Genomic DNA, 16,493 nt, shown 5'->3' with positions numbered 1-16,493 from the left:
ACAATAATGAAATCCTAATGTACCTAACTGTGAGGTCCAACTGTTGTTCTAATATAGCATGCTCAATTATGGTACATGATATGTTTCTGCTTTTTTTTTTTTTTTTTTTTTTTGGTTTTTCGAGACAGGGTTTCTCTGTATAGCCCTAGCTGTCCTGGAACTCACTTTGTAGACCAGGCTGGCCTTGAACTCAGAAATCTGCCTACCTCTGCCTCCCAAGTGCTAGGATTAAAGGCATGCACCACCACTGCCCAGCCCTTCTTGCTTCTTAATTCACCCCTATCACTCTCTTCTAAGGTTCATCTATTCCATCTACTTAGTACATCATCTAACACCCCCCCCACACACACACACACTGTAACAGTTCAAATGACACTAGTTAATGCAATTCACAATGATGCAATGTTACCAATACCAAGGTTGTCATCATAACACTATGATGAAGACAGCATAAAATTGTTCCATTGGAATACTGAAATAATTCTTCCATCTTCTACTTTATATTTCTCTGTACTCTCAACTTTATGGGACCATTTATTACTACTACTATTATCCTCATCATTATCATTATTAGTTATTCACATTATTAACCAAGTCAGACAACCACTTTTTCTCCATGCTTCTCTCTAGCCTTCCCAGATATTATTTCCCCTCTCAGTTTTTACTTTACTTGAATGCCTTCATAGTCCCAAAGTCTCCTCTTTCTTTCTGGTCAACAATCTACTCCTGAAGATTTTGTAAGAAGCTCAGAACTCTTGAGAATTAATCTGTACAACAAATAGCAAAGTATGTTCTGTATGCTGAAGAATAGAGGTAAATATGCAAGATCGATCTTACTTGCTTAAAAGCCATGAACCTACTTCAAGAGACACAAAGAAACGCAAATTTGTAACATGGATTTTTGTCATCATAAAGGAAGATTTAAAAATTGAAGTGTATGTGAAGAAGAGAAAACAGGAATTATTTAAAGCCTCACTAATGAACAGGACACAGTTAACAGCAATAATAACCGTCTTGTTACTGAATACTCTCTAGTGTGGCAATACTTAATAAAATGCCTGGGATACATACGTTATTTTCCATCTCTAGGTGATGACTTTTGCTTCTAGCCAAGATGAACTAACATGGACCAGATTACAATGCATGGTCCAACAGCTAAAGATTTGGACCAATAAAATGAAAATGAAAACAACAGTTTTAGAGCAGATATAAAGTAACAAAGAACTTGAAACAGGAAAATCAAATATGGTCATGTGCCACTGCATGGGGCAATGGCAGCTCTGATATTCAGAGAAGAAACATAATGGTCTCAGTTAGCTACAGTGATGGAGCTAGAAACAAAAGTAAACTATGATGTCTGTAGTTTATAGGGCAATCTAATAGGAAAGAGACCTTAATATACCAGGTTCCAACCATCTCTAGTGAATTTAGCCAGTTTCTAATGGTGCTAGTCAAATTGGATGTAGAAGAATGGAAATAGATCCGTACTTATCACCCTGCATAAAATTCAAGTCCAAGTAGATCAAAGACCTTAACATAAAATCATATATGCTGAACCTAATAGAAGAGAAAGTGTGAAATAGCCTGGCACAGAAGATGACTTTCTGAACAGAACACTGATAGTGTAGGCAGTAAGATCAATAATTTTAAAATGTGACCTTGTGAAACTGAAAAGCTTCTGTAAGGCCAAGTACACTGTCAATTGGACAAAGCAGCAGTCTACAGAATAAGAAAAGATTTTGACCAACTCCACATCCAATAATGGACTAATATCTAAAATATATAAGGAACTCGTGAAACTAGATATCCAAAAAACCCAAATAACCTAATTTGAAAATGGAGTACAGATCTAAACAGAGAATTTGTTATAGAGGAAACGCAAATGCCTGAAAAACACTAAAGAATGTTCAACATCCTTATCCACTACGGAAATGTAAATTAAAACTACTTTGCAATTATACTTGTCAGAATGGCTAAGATCAATAACATGAGATAAAGCTCATGCTATAAGAATGTGGAGAAAGGGAAGCACTCCTCCATTGCTGGTAGGAATGCAAACTGTCTAGCCACTATGGAAATTATTATGGCAGTTCCTCAGAAAGTAGGGAATCCATTCACCTCAAGATACAACGATACTTCTTTTGGGCATATACCCAAAGGATACTCCATCCTGCCACAAGGCCACTTGCTCAACCACATTCACTGCAGTTTTATTCATAGTAGCCAGAAACTGGGGGTGGTATGGCCTTGCCCTCAAGCTCAGGACTTGAAATCCCACCAATCCCCACCCTAGAAATCCCTGCCCCTTGGAAGTCCTATTACATACTTCAGGACATGATAATTAAACATGAACACTTATCAACAGAAAGAACCCAAAATGAAAGAGACCACAAGGAGAGAGGGACCTGAGCTACAGAAGTTCAAGCTCTATGTACCCGATCCTCCAGAGTGTGGCATGAGAAAACAAAAATGTCAGAAAACACAGTGGCTAAGCTGTTTCTAATGTGATGAAAGGCAAAAATCCATAGACATCTCATCTCAAGGATCCAAAGCTTGAGAGGTAGTGAAGAATATTTCTATGAGTTACATGACAAGACTCTATGAAATCAGTGATGAAAATCTCCAAAGCCACCAGCCAAAGATTGTGCATTACATACAGGGCAACACGGACAGGAACTATAGCAGACAGTTTTTGCAAGCCAAAGGACAATGAATCTATGAGAGAACAGTCAAATAAAGGTCCATCTGAAATACACATGAGAAAAAGAAAGCTTTTTCTAGAAATGCAGCTGATGGGCTTAGAGTGGTGGAATGTTTGCCTAACAAGTGCAAAGCCCTGGATTCAGGTCCCAGCTCCAATATAATAGCGAAATCTAAGTGGTAAACAATCCTACAGGAGACACATGAGTAATACAAAAGAGTTTGTACTTTTCATCTTCTGCCTCTTTTTAAGTTTTTCTGTTTAAATCTTATTGATAATTCAAAGCAAAAATATAATTTATTATGAGAATTGTAGCAGGTGTGAAGCATCAAGGGTAGAGAAACGAAGCCACACCACTGTGAGTCTTTGTATGTGATATCATTAGTACCAAGGCTGTGACCATTGAACAGAGTTGCTATCAGCCCTAGAGCAATCACTAACATTAATAAAACAAACAAACACATTTTTTAAAGTTTTAGATTAAAATAGTCTAGATTCCCAACAAATTGAAAAGAAGACAAAAGAAAAGAAAAGAAGGAAAGGAAAGGAAAGGAAAGGAAAGGAAAGGAAAGGAAAGGAAAGGAAAGGAAAGGAAAGGAAAGACTGAAGAATGAGTAGGTGGCAAACTGGAAAAAGGGAATACATACTGATACTTAACCAAGCCAGTGACTTCATTAAACAAAAACAGGTTAAACATCCAGTTAAAAGGCAGAATTATCACATTACACAAAAATTATAGGTCATGTATAAGAAATCAATTTCAAATGAAAACACAACCATTCAAAAGTGAGAGTTGAAAAAAGCTGGGTGGTGGCGGAGCACACTTATAATCCCACTTAGGAGGCAGAGGCAGACATATCTCTGAGTTCAAAACCAACCTGGTCTACAGAGAGTTCCAGAACACCAAAGCAACACAGAGAAACCCTGCTTCAAAAGAAAAAAGAAGAAAGAAAGAAAGAAAAAAAGGAAGGAAGGAAGGAAGGAAGGAAGGAAGGAAGGAAGGAAGGAAGGAAGAAAAAAGATGGAAGGAAAGAAAGAAAGGAAGAAAGGAGCAAAGGAAGGAAAGGAAAAAAGAAAGAGAGAGAGAAAACAAAGGAGCATGGTATAGTAGCACTAATAAAAGACTGCAATAGATTTGCAGACATGGTAGACTTCAGAGCAAAAAAGAATTTCTATAGGTTAAATGATTTATAGTAATGCTTGTGTAATCACACTAGGAAGATATAACAATCTAAATACCAATCCACCTGGTTCACTTTCAAAGAAAAAGAGACAAAGGTAGATAAAAATTTAAGTAGAATAAGAGAGTTCCAAAATCTCTTTTAGCAGGTGAAAACACAATAGTCAAAAATAATTAGATATGTAGCATACACCTGTGAGCCCTGCACTCATCAGGCTGAGGCAGGAGACTCATACAGAATACAGGCAAGCCTGAGCTACACAGTGACATTCCTATCTTTAAAAAGTCAAAAGGGATAACAGAAGGCCTGACTAACTCCATCAATCAATCAATCAATCAATCAATCAATCAATCAATCAATGCCATCCAACAGCAAAGCATTCGCTCCTTCCTGCTCACATGGCAAGTTCTAAGATGGAGCACGGAGAACTTTCTCAGCTATAATACAAGGCTCAATATGTTAAAAGGTCATTAGGTCATACAAGGGGTCTTTCTGATACAGTGGCATTAAACTGGGAATTCGTAACAGAAGAATGACTGGAAGATACCCAACTATTAAAGTATAAACTTAAACTTCTAAATGAAACATGAATTTAAGAAGGGAGACAGAGGCAGGCTGATCTCTGTGAGTTCAAGGTCAGCCTAGTCTACAGAGTGAGTTCCAGGACAGCCAAGACTACACAATTAAACCCTAGCTCAAAAACACAAAAGACAAACAAACAAAGAAGAAATCAGAAGGAAAACTGGAAAGCTTTCAAAGTGATTTCAAATGTGGTTGTGACCTCTCAGGCTCATGGAAGCAGCCAGAGCAGCCCTTGGAAGCCAGTTCATAGCAACACAACTGCTATTGCAAGAACCTCAAAACAGCAGCCTCGGCCTCAGCTTAATAAATTAAAAAAAAGCCGGGCGTGGTGGCGCACGCCTTTAATCCCTGCACTCGGGAGGCAGAGGCAGGCAGATTTCTGAGTTCAAGGCCAGCCTGGTCTACAAAGTGAGTTCCAGGACAGCCAGGGCTACATAGAGAAACCCTGTCTCGAAAAACCAAAATAAATAAATAAATAAATAAATAAAACCAAACAAACAAAATAAAAACAGCAAATAAAAACCAAACCATGCAGAGAATGGGAAACATCAAGATTAGAACAGAAATAGGCAAATTAGAAAACAGAAAATCAACATTAAATTCTGATATATTTATATTCTCATATGAGAAAACAGAGATATGGTTACACTAAATAGCTTACATACATTAAAAGTATAATGAGTGGTATCATGAAAAACCCATGCCAATAGAATCAACAATTTATCTGAAATGCTCCAAAAAATGTAACTTAGAATACACAAGAAAAATATTATAACTCAATGAGAAGAACAACCACAGCTCAAAAACCAGGAAAGGACTAAAAGATATTTCAACTAAGTAGATAAACAAGCACATGAAAAGAAAGTCAACATCATCAGTCATTAGGGAAAGATAAATGCACAGGGTGGGCCAGTGAGATGGCTCAGCTTGGAAAGGAGCCTGCACCATGCCTGATGACCTGAGTTCAATCCCTGTAACCCATACAGTACTGATTTCCACAATCTGTCTTCACATACATACTGAATTAATTATTCATGAATGAATAATTTTTAAAAGAACATACACCAAAAAATACTGTTATAAATCATGAGAATAGCTAAGGCTGAAGGATAAGCATGACAACTGAGGCTATGAATGTGGAGTGCCTCAACTGCTCGTTCACCGTAGCAGGAACACAAGGAATGTCGGAAAAGTTCAGCAGCCATATAAAGTTAAGCTTACACTTGCCCCATTCTCCTCTCAAGTGCTTATCCAAGACACAGAACAGTACAGAACCACACAAAAATGGATGTTCACAGCTGCCTCACTTGTAGTAAGTCAAAAACAGAAAGAAAGAAAAAAAACAACAACAACTAAATGGACAATCAGAAGCAAGTATGGCATACTGATATAATAAAACACTGTTCCACAATTTTAAAAATAAGGTATTGGCAAGCACGTGGCTGAATCTCAAAATAATCACACCCAACGAGAGAAACTCTAAAAAACAACATATTCTGTGTGATCCCGCTAATGCAAAGTTCTGTGAAGTACAAAGTGAGCTGTGATAGCAGGTCAGTGACAACCTGGGGTCTGGGTCAGGCAAGGAGCAAGATTGAGAAACTGGGAAGGATCGAAGACCCACTGGGGATACGGAAATGTTACTTTGCTATGGAAATGGCATTATTACTGTTGCCTAACTCAAAAAAAAAGCTATCAAATAAAAGAAATAAATAAAGCTATCAAAACCAGCATACACCGGTGGCATTCTGTGCTTTAACAAACACCTCTGCTAGCTCAAGCAAAGCCCAGGGTGCCAGGAATGCCATATGTCTTCTTTCAAAACCATTAGAATACTCTCACAGGTCCTCCTACAGGCAGTGGGGCTGGTACTGAGGGGAAAAAATCTTGAGTACATTGTACCCCGATACTCTGCTAGTAGCAGCTATCATTTAGGGAAATTGGCAGGGGGAGAACATGGAACATGTAAATATAGTTTGATCCACAGAGAAATTTTAAAAGTTTTATTTATTGCTTTGTTTATGCTCAAAGTACAAAGGCATTCGAAGACTCTACGTTGTTAAATATCAATAAATGTTAATTTTCTCATAGGATATTTAAATTTTCCATATTTTAGCACAAAAATATCTTAATTGATAGAATGTATATGAAGGATATAGAATTTATGGAAGCATATGAAAAACACTTTGTTATTATTGACACACACACAAAAGTATATATCTGATATTCATATTCATTAGTCCTAGTAACAAGTAAGATAGGTTTTTCAGTCACACAAAAGCTATGAAAAAGCATTCAGTGTGTCCAGAGCTGAGACAGATGTATTTAAATACAAGATGAATGAAGCCAGCCTGTTCAACTCTCTAAAGAAGAAACAACGAACAGCTTTGCAGGGATACCCAGGACTATCTAAATAATGTCCATCCCTCTTGGGCATCAGATTTGAGGTCCTAGCTCAGTCTTTTACTTCCCTGCATTCCCACCTGTCCTTTCTCCTTTATTTACTTACTGATCATTTATTCACCTTTTCAATAAATATTTAGGGGGAACTTCTTATAGATCAGGAGTTGTGCTAGAAGTCGACTCTGCAGGCTTAAAGAATAGTCATGGCATCCACCCTGAGAGAACTTTTAATCTGGGGGAGGAAACTGACATTATACATGATACATTCCTAGCATTTTAAACACTACCATGGAAAAAAAGAAAGAGAAAAAGAAAGGGAGACAGAAACCAACTAGCATATAAAACCACAACTGGGGAGAGTGCCTACCCTGAGCATCTCTGAAAGTTAACCTATACAGTAAGAGCCATGGCTACAAGTCCTGACTGCTGAGCCCACCCATTCCTCTCCTGCTGTAGGAAGTGTACAGTACTAGTGTTAAGTGCTATCACCAAGGAAACTTCCTTGAGGAATTTCAGATTGTTGTGAACTCACCATTTGATCAGTATGCATGGTCTTAACCAAGCCACAGCATTCTTCCAAGTGTATAGCTCTCATTATTTAAATACTACTCTTGATATAACCTATAAACTTGATCCTTCTGGTACTATAGAACATTTACCTTATTTATGTATAAGTGGAATTGTTCTTAAAAATATAGCAGTGTCAAGAACAGGGCCTAATTCATTCTCTGAAGAAGAAATGCCCAAGAGACACAGCTGGGGATGTCCCTGGTGACTGGCAAGCATACAGTGATAAGCAGCAAGCTTGCTCACTGTTGGGGACCTTCTACAACCTTTTAAAAGATGCTCATTCCTCTATCCTGTTCTCAGCAAATATCAATAAGGCTTAAAACTTGACAATCCTTAATTCTGGCTCAGTAAGCTTCTGACACAATAAAGACTATTTCTTTCTAAATATTCTATCTTCATCACTTCATAATAATAAACTAATTCCAATAGTTTCTCCATTTCCCTGTGATTGCACAGGATGGACTAGAGCAGCAGTTCTCAACCTGTGGGTCAGGAATCCTTTGGCAACCCTTTATCTCAAAAAAATTTTTACATTATAATTCATAACAGTAGCTAAATTACAGATATGAAGTAGCAATAAAAATAATTTTATGGTTGGTAGTCACTACATCAGGAACTATATTAAAGGGTCACAGCACTAGGAAGGTTGAGAACCACTGGTCTAGAGGGACCTTAGTTTATATTTCAAAAATGGGACAAAACAAAGAACAATTGGATCTTGGTTTTAGTTCTTTGTTTCCCAGAAAGCTGGAAAACTTTAATCCCAGAACTCAGGAAGCAGAGGTAGAAAGATCTCTGTGAGCTGGAGGCTATCCTGCTCTGCAGAGCTAGTTCCAGGATGGCCAGGGCTACAACAGAGAAACTCCGTCTTGCAAAAACAAAAAAGAAAAGAATGCACAGAACTTAAGAGGCAAGTGCCAACTATCACCTTCAACTTACCACATAGTGCAAACAAAGCAAAGCCACCATCAGTAAAACAAAGAAGGGACAGAGACAGGGAGAGAACAGAGGGAAAGAAGGGAGGAGGCAGGAGGCAGATCCACCACACTCGCTCGCATGGAAGGATGGGTTGCACTAGCTTCCCAACACTCAAAACTAAATAAGACATGCTTTCCCTCACATGCTGACTCTAGACTTTCAAAAAGTCAAGGTGAGGGCTAAGAGGGCAAGTATGGCATCCTTGCCTTGCAGTGCCGGGCTTATTTCAGCTAACATGAAAATCTCTAATTTCATGCATTTTCCTGCAAATCTCATCATTCTGTACTTTGTTATGGCTGAATAGTACTCTGTCGCATAAACGCTACACATCATCTTTATGATGCCATCTCTTGATGGCTGTCTAGACCGGCCCCTACCTGCAGGACTCTAAAATCACTGCAATATGCATGGGACACAACTCTCTCTCTGGGAGTGTTGACCTGGTGAGGAACTTTTCTAGAGTTCTCCCATACAATATTAACATGAGCTATATGGGTGATTATTTTCATACACATCTTTATGACTCTTTACCCAGATAAAGTAAAATTATTCTCATTAGTTTTTCGCAGAATCTACACTTCCTGGAATGTCTTGAGCTGTACTTTTAAAAAACACTGAATTAAAATAAATACACTTGCAATAAATCATAAGAAATTGTAGAAATCCTTTTAAATAACTGTTGCTTAATCCCAACAAGTATTTCCAAGTCTTGAAAAACAGTCCTAAAATCAATTTTGTGAGCTACAAAAAGCCTCCTATTTTAGCTGTCTCCTGTCCACACATCTCTCGCTGTCTCTGTTTTCGCAGTTACTCATAATGTTGGAGGTAGAGCTGTTGCCCCACCTCTTCAGCCATATTGCCTTCTCCAAGGCTCTGGATCCTTTAATACTCCTCTTGCCTGCTCCATATTATGCTCAGATTTCTCAGTGTCCCCAGATGTTTCCCTTTAGCTGCCTGTCCTACAACTCTAGGTTCATGGAAAAACCCACTTAATTAGTCATAGAACCAACACAGTCAGTGGGTTCACACAGTGCCATTACTAAGAGAAATTCCAGAATGTTCCCTTCCCTTAAAGCTGTCAGTCTTCAGTGAATATGAACTTAAGCACATATTTTAACAGCCATTCATTCTAACTTGTGATGTACACACAATAACAAAAGAAGACAGTATTCCCATGAGGAATAATATATCTAAATTTCTACATTACTTAGCTTAATGAAACTGGAACATTTGTGGAAGGCATAAAAACCAAGCCATGGGCTTCTTATCAGCTTGCTCCAATTGAAAAAATAAAATTGTATTCTGTTCAGTTCAAGTAGCTCTAAGGGCAGAGACTAGATTCCATTAATGCTGCTGCTTAATTGTTCATAATGCCAGGCTTAAAAAGGGAAAAATAACAATTAACTGGCAAACATGCCTTGTGCTATGGCTGTGCATTCCAAAGCCCTAAAAGAGCCAGAAAGGAGATGAAACAGAAAGCCTGGTGCTGTGTGTGTGTGCGGGGGGGGGGGGGGGGGGGGGGGGCACTCACCTCTGCCCATGGGAAGCTGAGCTGAGAGGGAAAAGCACCAACTCTGTCCAGAGAAAACTCCACCCGCAGAAACTCTCTAGTAATAGTTAAAATTTTAACCCCTCGCATGTACACACGTCCCTTCTCATCTAAGCACTGTGCCAAGCCCGTAGTGCTCAGCAAATAATAATAACAACAAGCACACATCATGGGGATTGTCTTTTTGACTGATAAAACATTAATGGTAAGTCTCTTTGCCAGTCTTCTATATGAAGTGAGGTTTTAGAAATGCATCTTTCTCAGTATAATTAACTCATGCCTTTGAAAACTCCCAGCAAGAAGTATGTAAGCAATACACTGAAAAGGAGAGAGGCTGCATGCCATGCTTCTCCTTGCCGGCAACATCTAACTTGCATTGTGATGCTTTGGAACTGGCAAAAACTGATGAAATGAGTATCCTCATGTCAAAGAGCAAAATAACATACCAACATGCTTAGATAAAACTAAGCTAAGTAATACAGACTCAAAACACAAGATAGATGTCTTAGATTTCTCAGACTCCCTAAACTGGATAGTTATTAAAATGCATGCAGTAATCAATGACTTTTTTTGCTAAATTATGGGCGGCCTGTCTGTCATGTTGTGCTGTTGACACTCCCTCACCTATGCTTGAGAACATTACCCAGCTGAGACAAGGACTGAATGTGCCTTCTCTATATGCATTTGGTCCTTTCATTAAAAATTACTGTCATGTAAAAATACAGGGCAATGTTAAAGTCTCCTTTTTTGGTTAAAACAATCTCAGAAAGCAGCAGGGAGCAGTTCTCCCCAGGTCTCACTCTCCTTTCTCCAGTGGACACTGACCACATCAGCACTGACCCTTGTGTGGCCCACCATACCTTCAAATGCAGCTAATAAATCCAGCTTTACCACAGTCCTACAGAAATATGAAAGGACCATTACAGCATCTAAAAATGGAGCTGTTGGTGTAATATTAGTTTAGAGAAAACCATAAGCTGGGTGATAAATCAAAAATTGTAATAATACTTTTCTTAGTTGCCAACAGCATTACAATAGTTCTGATGTAATGTGTGCATTATCTTGGAAGCATCGGAGTGTTGCTAGGTAGGATTCAATGAGTCCTCAAAGCCACTGCGCTTGGGGCTGTGTTTTCAACAGCAAAAGATAATGATTGTATGTGTCCTTTGATTACAGCCTCCCCACCTGGTGCATAAACACCACCACCACACTATCCTGCCTCCTTCGGAAGCTTCCTGTACTGGCACCAAATGTAGGCCCACCAGGAGCCAAGCCTACTTTACAGGAAATGTGTGATTGTGCATTTCTACTCCAATACTTAAACAGAAATCTGTACCTTCTGGGCGGTGGTGGCGCACGGCTTTAATCCCAGCACTAGGGAGGCAGAAGCAGGCAGATTTCTGAGTTCGAGGCCAGCCTTGTCTACAAAGTGAATTCCAGGACAGCCAGGACTACACAGAGAAACCCTGTCTTGGAAAAAAAACAAAACAAAACATAAATCTGTGCAACTCTATTTCCTTTTTCTTCTCTGAACCACCCCAATTCATTGGTGTTGAAGAGAAAACCAAGATCAAATTTAGACATGCTGTTTGAAATCAGCGAAGATGGAACACTTTGGTGCCAGACAAAAACTGCAATTTTAAGAGTGAGTTTTGGCCTTCTCTGAAATGCCTGGCTCAGGCTGTGTGTTTTACGTCTGAGGATATTGGCATGCCTCACATTTAAGATTATGACACACCGACTTATTTTGAAATTTTAAAGATCTTCCACTGCACGTGTTTCAAGTCCTCTGTGACTATCATTGATAATTGAGCAATTAACTTGAAATTACCAAGTGAGCTGTGATGGCACAAGGAGTAGCAAGCAACATGAAAGAGGAAAAAGCAGGGGTGCTGCACAGGCAGAAGTTGTAAGGAGAGAAAGAGGCCATAATGACACCAACAGTTCTGAGTAAGTTTTAATGGTCCCAGGTCTTGGGTCTGAGTGTGCCTGTAGAATAAGTTAATGGAACAAGTCCTGAGTCCTAAGAGCCCTTTGGGGCAGTGTGTTCTGGTGCTGCAAAAAGAAACCTTCTATCTGGTCTTGTGTAATACTCACAGATTTCTCCAAAAAGTAAGTGAAGGAGCTTCACTAGATGACAAGCACAAAATAATTAGGTTTAAAACCCTGACAAACAGATCTTAAGAAATACAAGCTCTGGCTGGAGAAATGACTCCATGGTAAACAGTACTAGCTGCTCTTTCTGAGGACTGGATTCAATTCCCAGCACCTATCTGGTAGCTAACAACTATCTGTAACTCTAGTGTCAGGGGATCTGACACCCTCACATACATGCAGGCAAAACATCAGTACACATAAAATAAAAAGAAAATCATTAAAAAATTTAAAGAAATACAAGGTCATAAAAATAATTTGAAGGCCTTATTTTACAAAGCAAAATCTCTAAAGTCTGACCTCCAGAGGCATAGATATACAAGGCAGAAATGAAGAGACGTGGTCTGGCGTGAAAACAGCAGAACCCTAGCTCTACCAGGAAAACCAGAATGCCGTTGAGCTGCTCAGGGTCTGCAGAACTGGCTTTTTCCCTAAAACTGCAGTGTGAGTCTGATAAGTAACTTGGCATGAGCTTCCTTCCACACATAGACCTAACGCCTACCTGACTTCAGTGTAGGCTATTCTAAAGGAAAACCAAAAATTTAGGCAGTCAGAGAAAAGAAACACTAGGAATCACATTTTTTTTCCTGAAAAATCCCACTGATACAACTCCAAAACACCAGTCTGGGATGTGAAACCAGAGCAGGCTGGCCTTTGAGGGATAAATTAGAAATAGGCAGCAGAGAGCATATAAAGAGCAAGAGTGCAGAGGCACCAGTACATAAAACTTAAAAGCTTGCGGTGTAATGGATATGCAGTCAGATTAGCAGCTCCTTTCAATTAAAGGAGATTTCTGGCCTTGGTTCACAAATGTATAGTAGGTCTGTGCATTAATGTAGATACTTCAAATGTCAGTATATCTCTAATTAACATGAGCACACAACTGTAAAACTGAGAAGGCACAATTCTAAATTCCTTACACGCCCAGCACTAATGCTTTCGTGGGGCAGCTCCCGTTGTCATGGAAAATGGCATTCAAGCCCTATTTGTGGATTTTCACAGCTCATCTTTTTTATTTACCTGCTCTATGTCAAGATTAGACTGGAATAATATTTTTTAAAGATAATGCATTTAGACATACTTTCCCTTAAATTCACAGATGTTCTCCCTGAGGGAACCTTGGTCTGGGCTATGCTCAGTTTGCCACAGATTCATTTTCATTAAAAACTAACAATAATAATAATAACAATACCACAAAGATGCAAATTAATGACTCCATGTACCCCCACCCCAAAAAACTATGTAATTCAAAAACTTCCAGCAGAAGTATGACATGTGGTAGTCTGGACCACACGTGTAGGAAAAGGCCAAGGAGGTACCAGCACTCCAGAAAGAGGAGTGGGAAGAAGGGACTGGGCCTCTGCTCCCCTGACACAGCATGAAAATGAGGTTAGAGACAGTGACAAAAACAAGAGAAAGAAAATGAAAATTGTCTCTCAGAGGACACCACGATGCTGTGGGGAAGATTTGTGTACACTGAGGTCAGGTGTGTGTCCTGCTGTGCTGACATAGAAAGTAACACAGGCTCATCTCACAAAACTCAGCCAGATTCACGTCTGTAGAATAGGGTCACGCCAATCTAAGCTGTATTACTGCCTCAAGCCTTTAGTTAATCAATACTCTCTGCCCAACCCACCTCATATTTGTGTGTGTTTGTGTACAAGACATTAAAATTATTAAGATCAGGAGGAGGCAGCATTTTCTATGTGGGAATCTATTTCAAATTGCTGAGTAGTCTGGGAAGATTAGAAAAGCAAATTATCTATTGAACCATCTTTGGGTTTTGTTATTTGTTGATTTATTTAATCAATCATTTATTATTACAATAAAATTTAGTAGAAAGGATTACATAATTATTTTTCATTAAAGATAAAAAGTTAAATATGACATAGAGCATACAGATCAAGATCTTCTTACCCAGTGCCTACTTTGGAAAAATATGTCATTTTACTCTTTACCAAGAGAGAAAGAAAAAGGAAGAGGGATTACTAGGACAAGACACAGTGTCAGAAGTCACAGCCATCTGACCAGACTGGCAGATGTGAGCAGAGAGATTCCAATCAGTCCTCACACACCCTCAGTGCGGCCTATTCATTATGGATGTGCAAGATAATATCCCACCTTCCTTATCTCACAGACTGTAGCTGTGAGCTGTAGCTTTCTGCCTTAGACAGGCAGTGACCAGGCAGTTTCCAAAGCCTGTCACTGACCCTCCCACTCCGGTTTGCTGGCTTGACTGGGCGACCAGCTCCACAGCAACTGGAATAAACAGCAGAGCAGTCACAGCTTCCTGCCACATCTCTTCCCACAGCCCTACAGCTTAAGTAAGACAGCTTTACCAACCCTGGAATCTCTGGCCCATGCCCTAACCTAGCGTTTTCTGAACACTGGAAAATGACTACATGAGTCAATTTGACAAGCATGGCTTCCATTCCCATGACCAGACAGAATATGACCAGAAAGGGTTTGAGGTGTTCTAAGTTAAACTATAAAAATAATGTCATGAAATCTGTGTGAACTGTGTCCCCTTCCAATGTCCCTACCCTCTGATCTTTGACCCTGAGGACCCGGCTTCTGATCACTTTCTTTCAAGATTAGCATCTCTGTGTCTTGATAAGGAGTGAAGAATTTAGGAAAGAAACCTTCGTTTGATGAGAAATCACATTTGAACTAAATGATGACAATTATATTTGTTGCTTTAAAACCTTTGATTACTCGAAGAACTTACTGGAGAGACTAGAATGCTGGGAAGGAGCTGAGAAAGGGGCTGAGAGAAATGGCAGACCAAACTGGCATGAAATCCAAACAAGGCATGAAGTTTATACAAGCCTGTGTTTTCAGGGTTACCTCAGATCATCAGACAAAAGTTGATAACTTCATTAAAGAATAATTTTGTCATTTTCTAAAGATTAATTTTTGTATTTAATGTGCATGAATGTTTGCCTGTATTTATATGTGTGTTCTACATGTGTCCACACGAGGCCAGAAGAGAGTGTAGAAATTCCCTGGACTGGAGTTTCAGGTGGTTGTGAATCACTGTGTGGGTGCTGGGAACCAAACCTGGGTTCTCTGCAAGAGCAGTCAATGCTCTTAACCACTGAGCATCTCTTCAGCCCCAGTTTGGTCATTCTTAAAGCACTAAAAATATACAAAATGATCTAAACTGCATTTAATATTCATATCTATTTGTTTGGTTAATCCTGATCAACAGTCCCACTGACAGATAAAGCAGATTTTTAGATACATTTTCAGTGCTTTCTGCTTAAACTCTAATTTTTGACATTTCTTCAAATACTTTCCTTAAAAGTATATTCTTTACAACAACAAAAGATGTTTCTTATATTTTTTACTATTGTCAACTGTAAAGAGACACATCCTTAAACACCAATGCTTTGCAACAGTGTAAAATAGCAGCAAACTCTGGTTGCTTAAAAGTAGATTTATGCAGACTTGTTTTAATAGCTACCATGTACTTATGGCTTCTTCTGTATAACAAATATGTGTGAAAGTATTTTAATTCATCATTTTTTCTTGATAAAAAAAGGTTTTTTTCTCCAAAATATGGTTGAAAGTATAAAAGATAAGTGGGGGAGGGGAAAAAAGGGAGCAAGACACCATTTCGGTGTCCATTATATATTCACCAATGAATCTGGCTCCTTAGCATCAATCTCCCTGCATGGACTGCTCTTTGAAATCTACGTTATCTTGTATCTTCTTAGCATAGACACACACTTTCAAGTCCAGGTAACACAAAGATGTACAAAGCTATCAGGGTAAATAGTCATCTGTGGATACAGGAGAATTTTTAAGGTGGCCTGTTCCTACAGTGAGGTTATTTCCTGAAATAAGTTTATTGTTTAGGCCTATGGTGGTAGGCCTGCAATGTGCTGCTGTACCAGGAGTCACAACAAGCAGGCTTTACAACAGCCAACATTGTCTTCTATACCCTAATTCCAAAATAATCACTTATGTAGAACTAATAATATTTACTAAACAGTTATTAAAAAGCTAACCAGAATTTACATATGGGTTGATTTGTTTATGAACTGTGACTTTTGCTTTATATAATGAGAAAAGTAGTGACTGGATCAATACTCACAGTTATACACGAGGATCACCCAGCACCCAGAAGTCACTGGTAAATCACCTTTGAATTCATGAAAGTGACCTAAAATTTTGGATACAAAATGAAATGAAAAAGTGTAAGTAAACTGCATTTAAATGCTTTATTGAAGAAACGTACATTCTGGCAATGAGTAGTAACATTTCAAACAAAGTCAGCGTCCTCACCTACTCTAAGAACTTTTGCCAAGACTTTTGTGCCAAAAGCAATAATTATTTCATTGTTCTACATCTAAAATTACAATCTCCCCAT

General features: G+C 38.8%; 1 protein-coding gene across 6 annotated transcripts in view; it reads right to left on the bottom strand.

Annotated features, from left to right (window-relative positions):
* Sox6 (SRY-box transcription factor 6) overlaps positions 1 to 16,493 on the bottom strand; it is a 592,637-nt gene that overhangs the window by 435,721 nt on the left and 140,423 nt on the right. For all 6 annotated transcript variants that reach the window (XM_085841377.1, XM_085841381.1, XM_085841379.1 and 3 more), the window contains one exon: positions 16,218 to 16,286. The gene's annotated coding sequence lies outside the window, so the exon portion shown is untranslated. The remainder of the gene's footprint in view (positions 1 to 16,217; positions 16,287 to 16,493) is intronic.

Source organism: Mus caroli, unplaced genomic scaffold (genome assembly GCF_978045245.1).
Source record: "Mus caroli unplaced genomic scaffold, Mus_caroli_1 scaffold_8, whole genome shotgun sequence".
In the NCBI taxonomy this organism is placed as follows: domain Eukaryota; kingdom Metazoa; phylum Chordata; class Mammalia; order Rodentia; family Muridae; genus Mus; species Mus caroli.
This window is presented reverse-complemented; position numbering and strand designations above follow the sequence as displayed.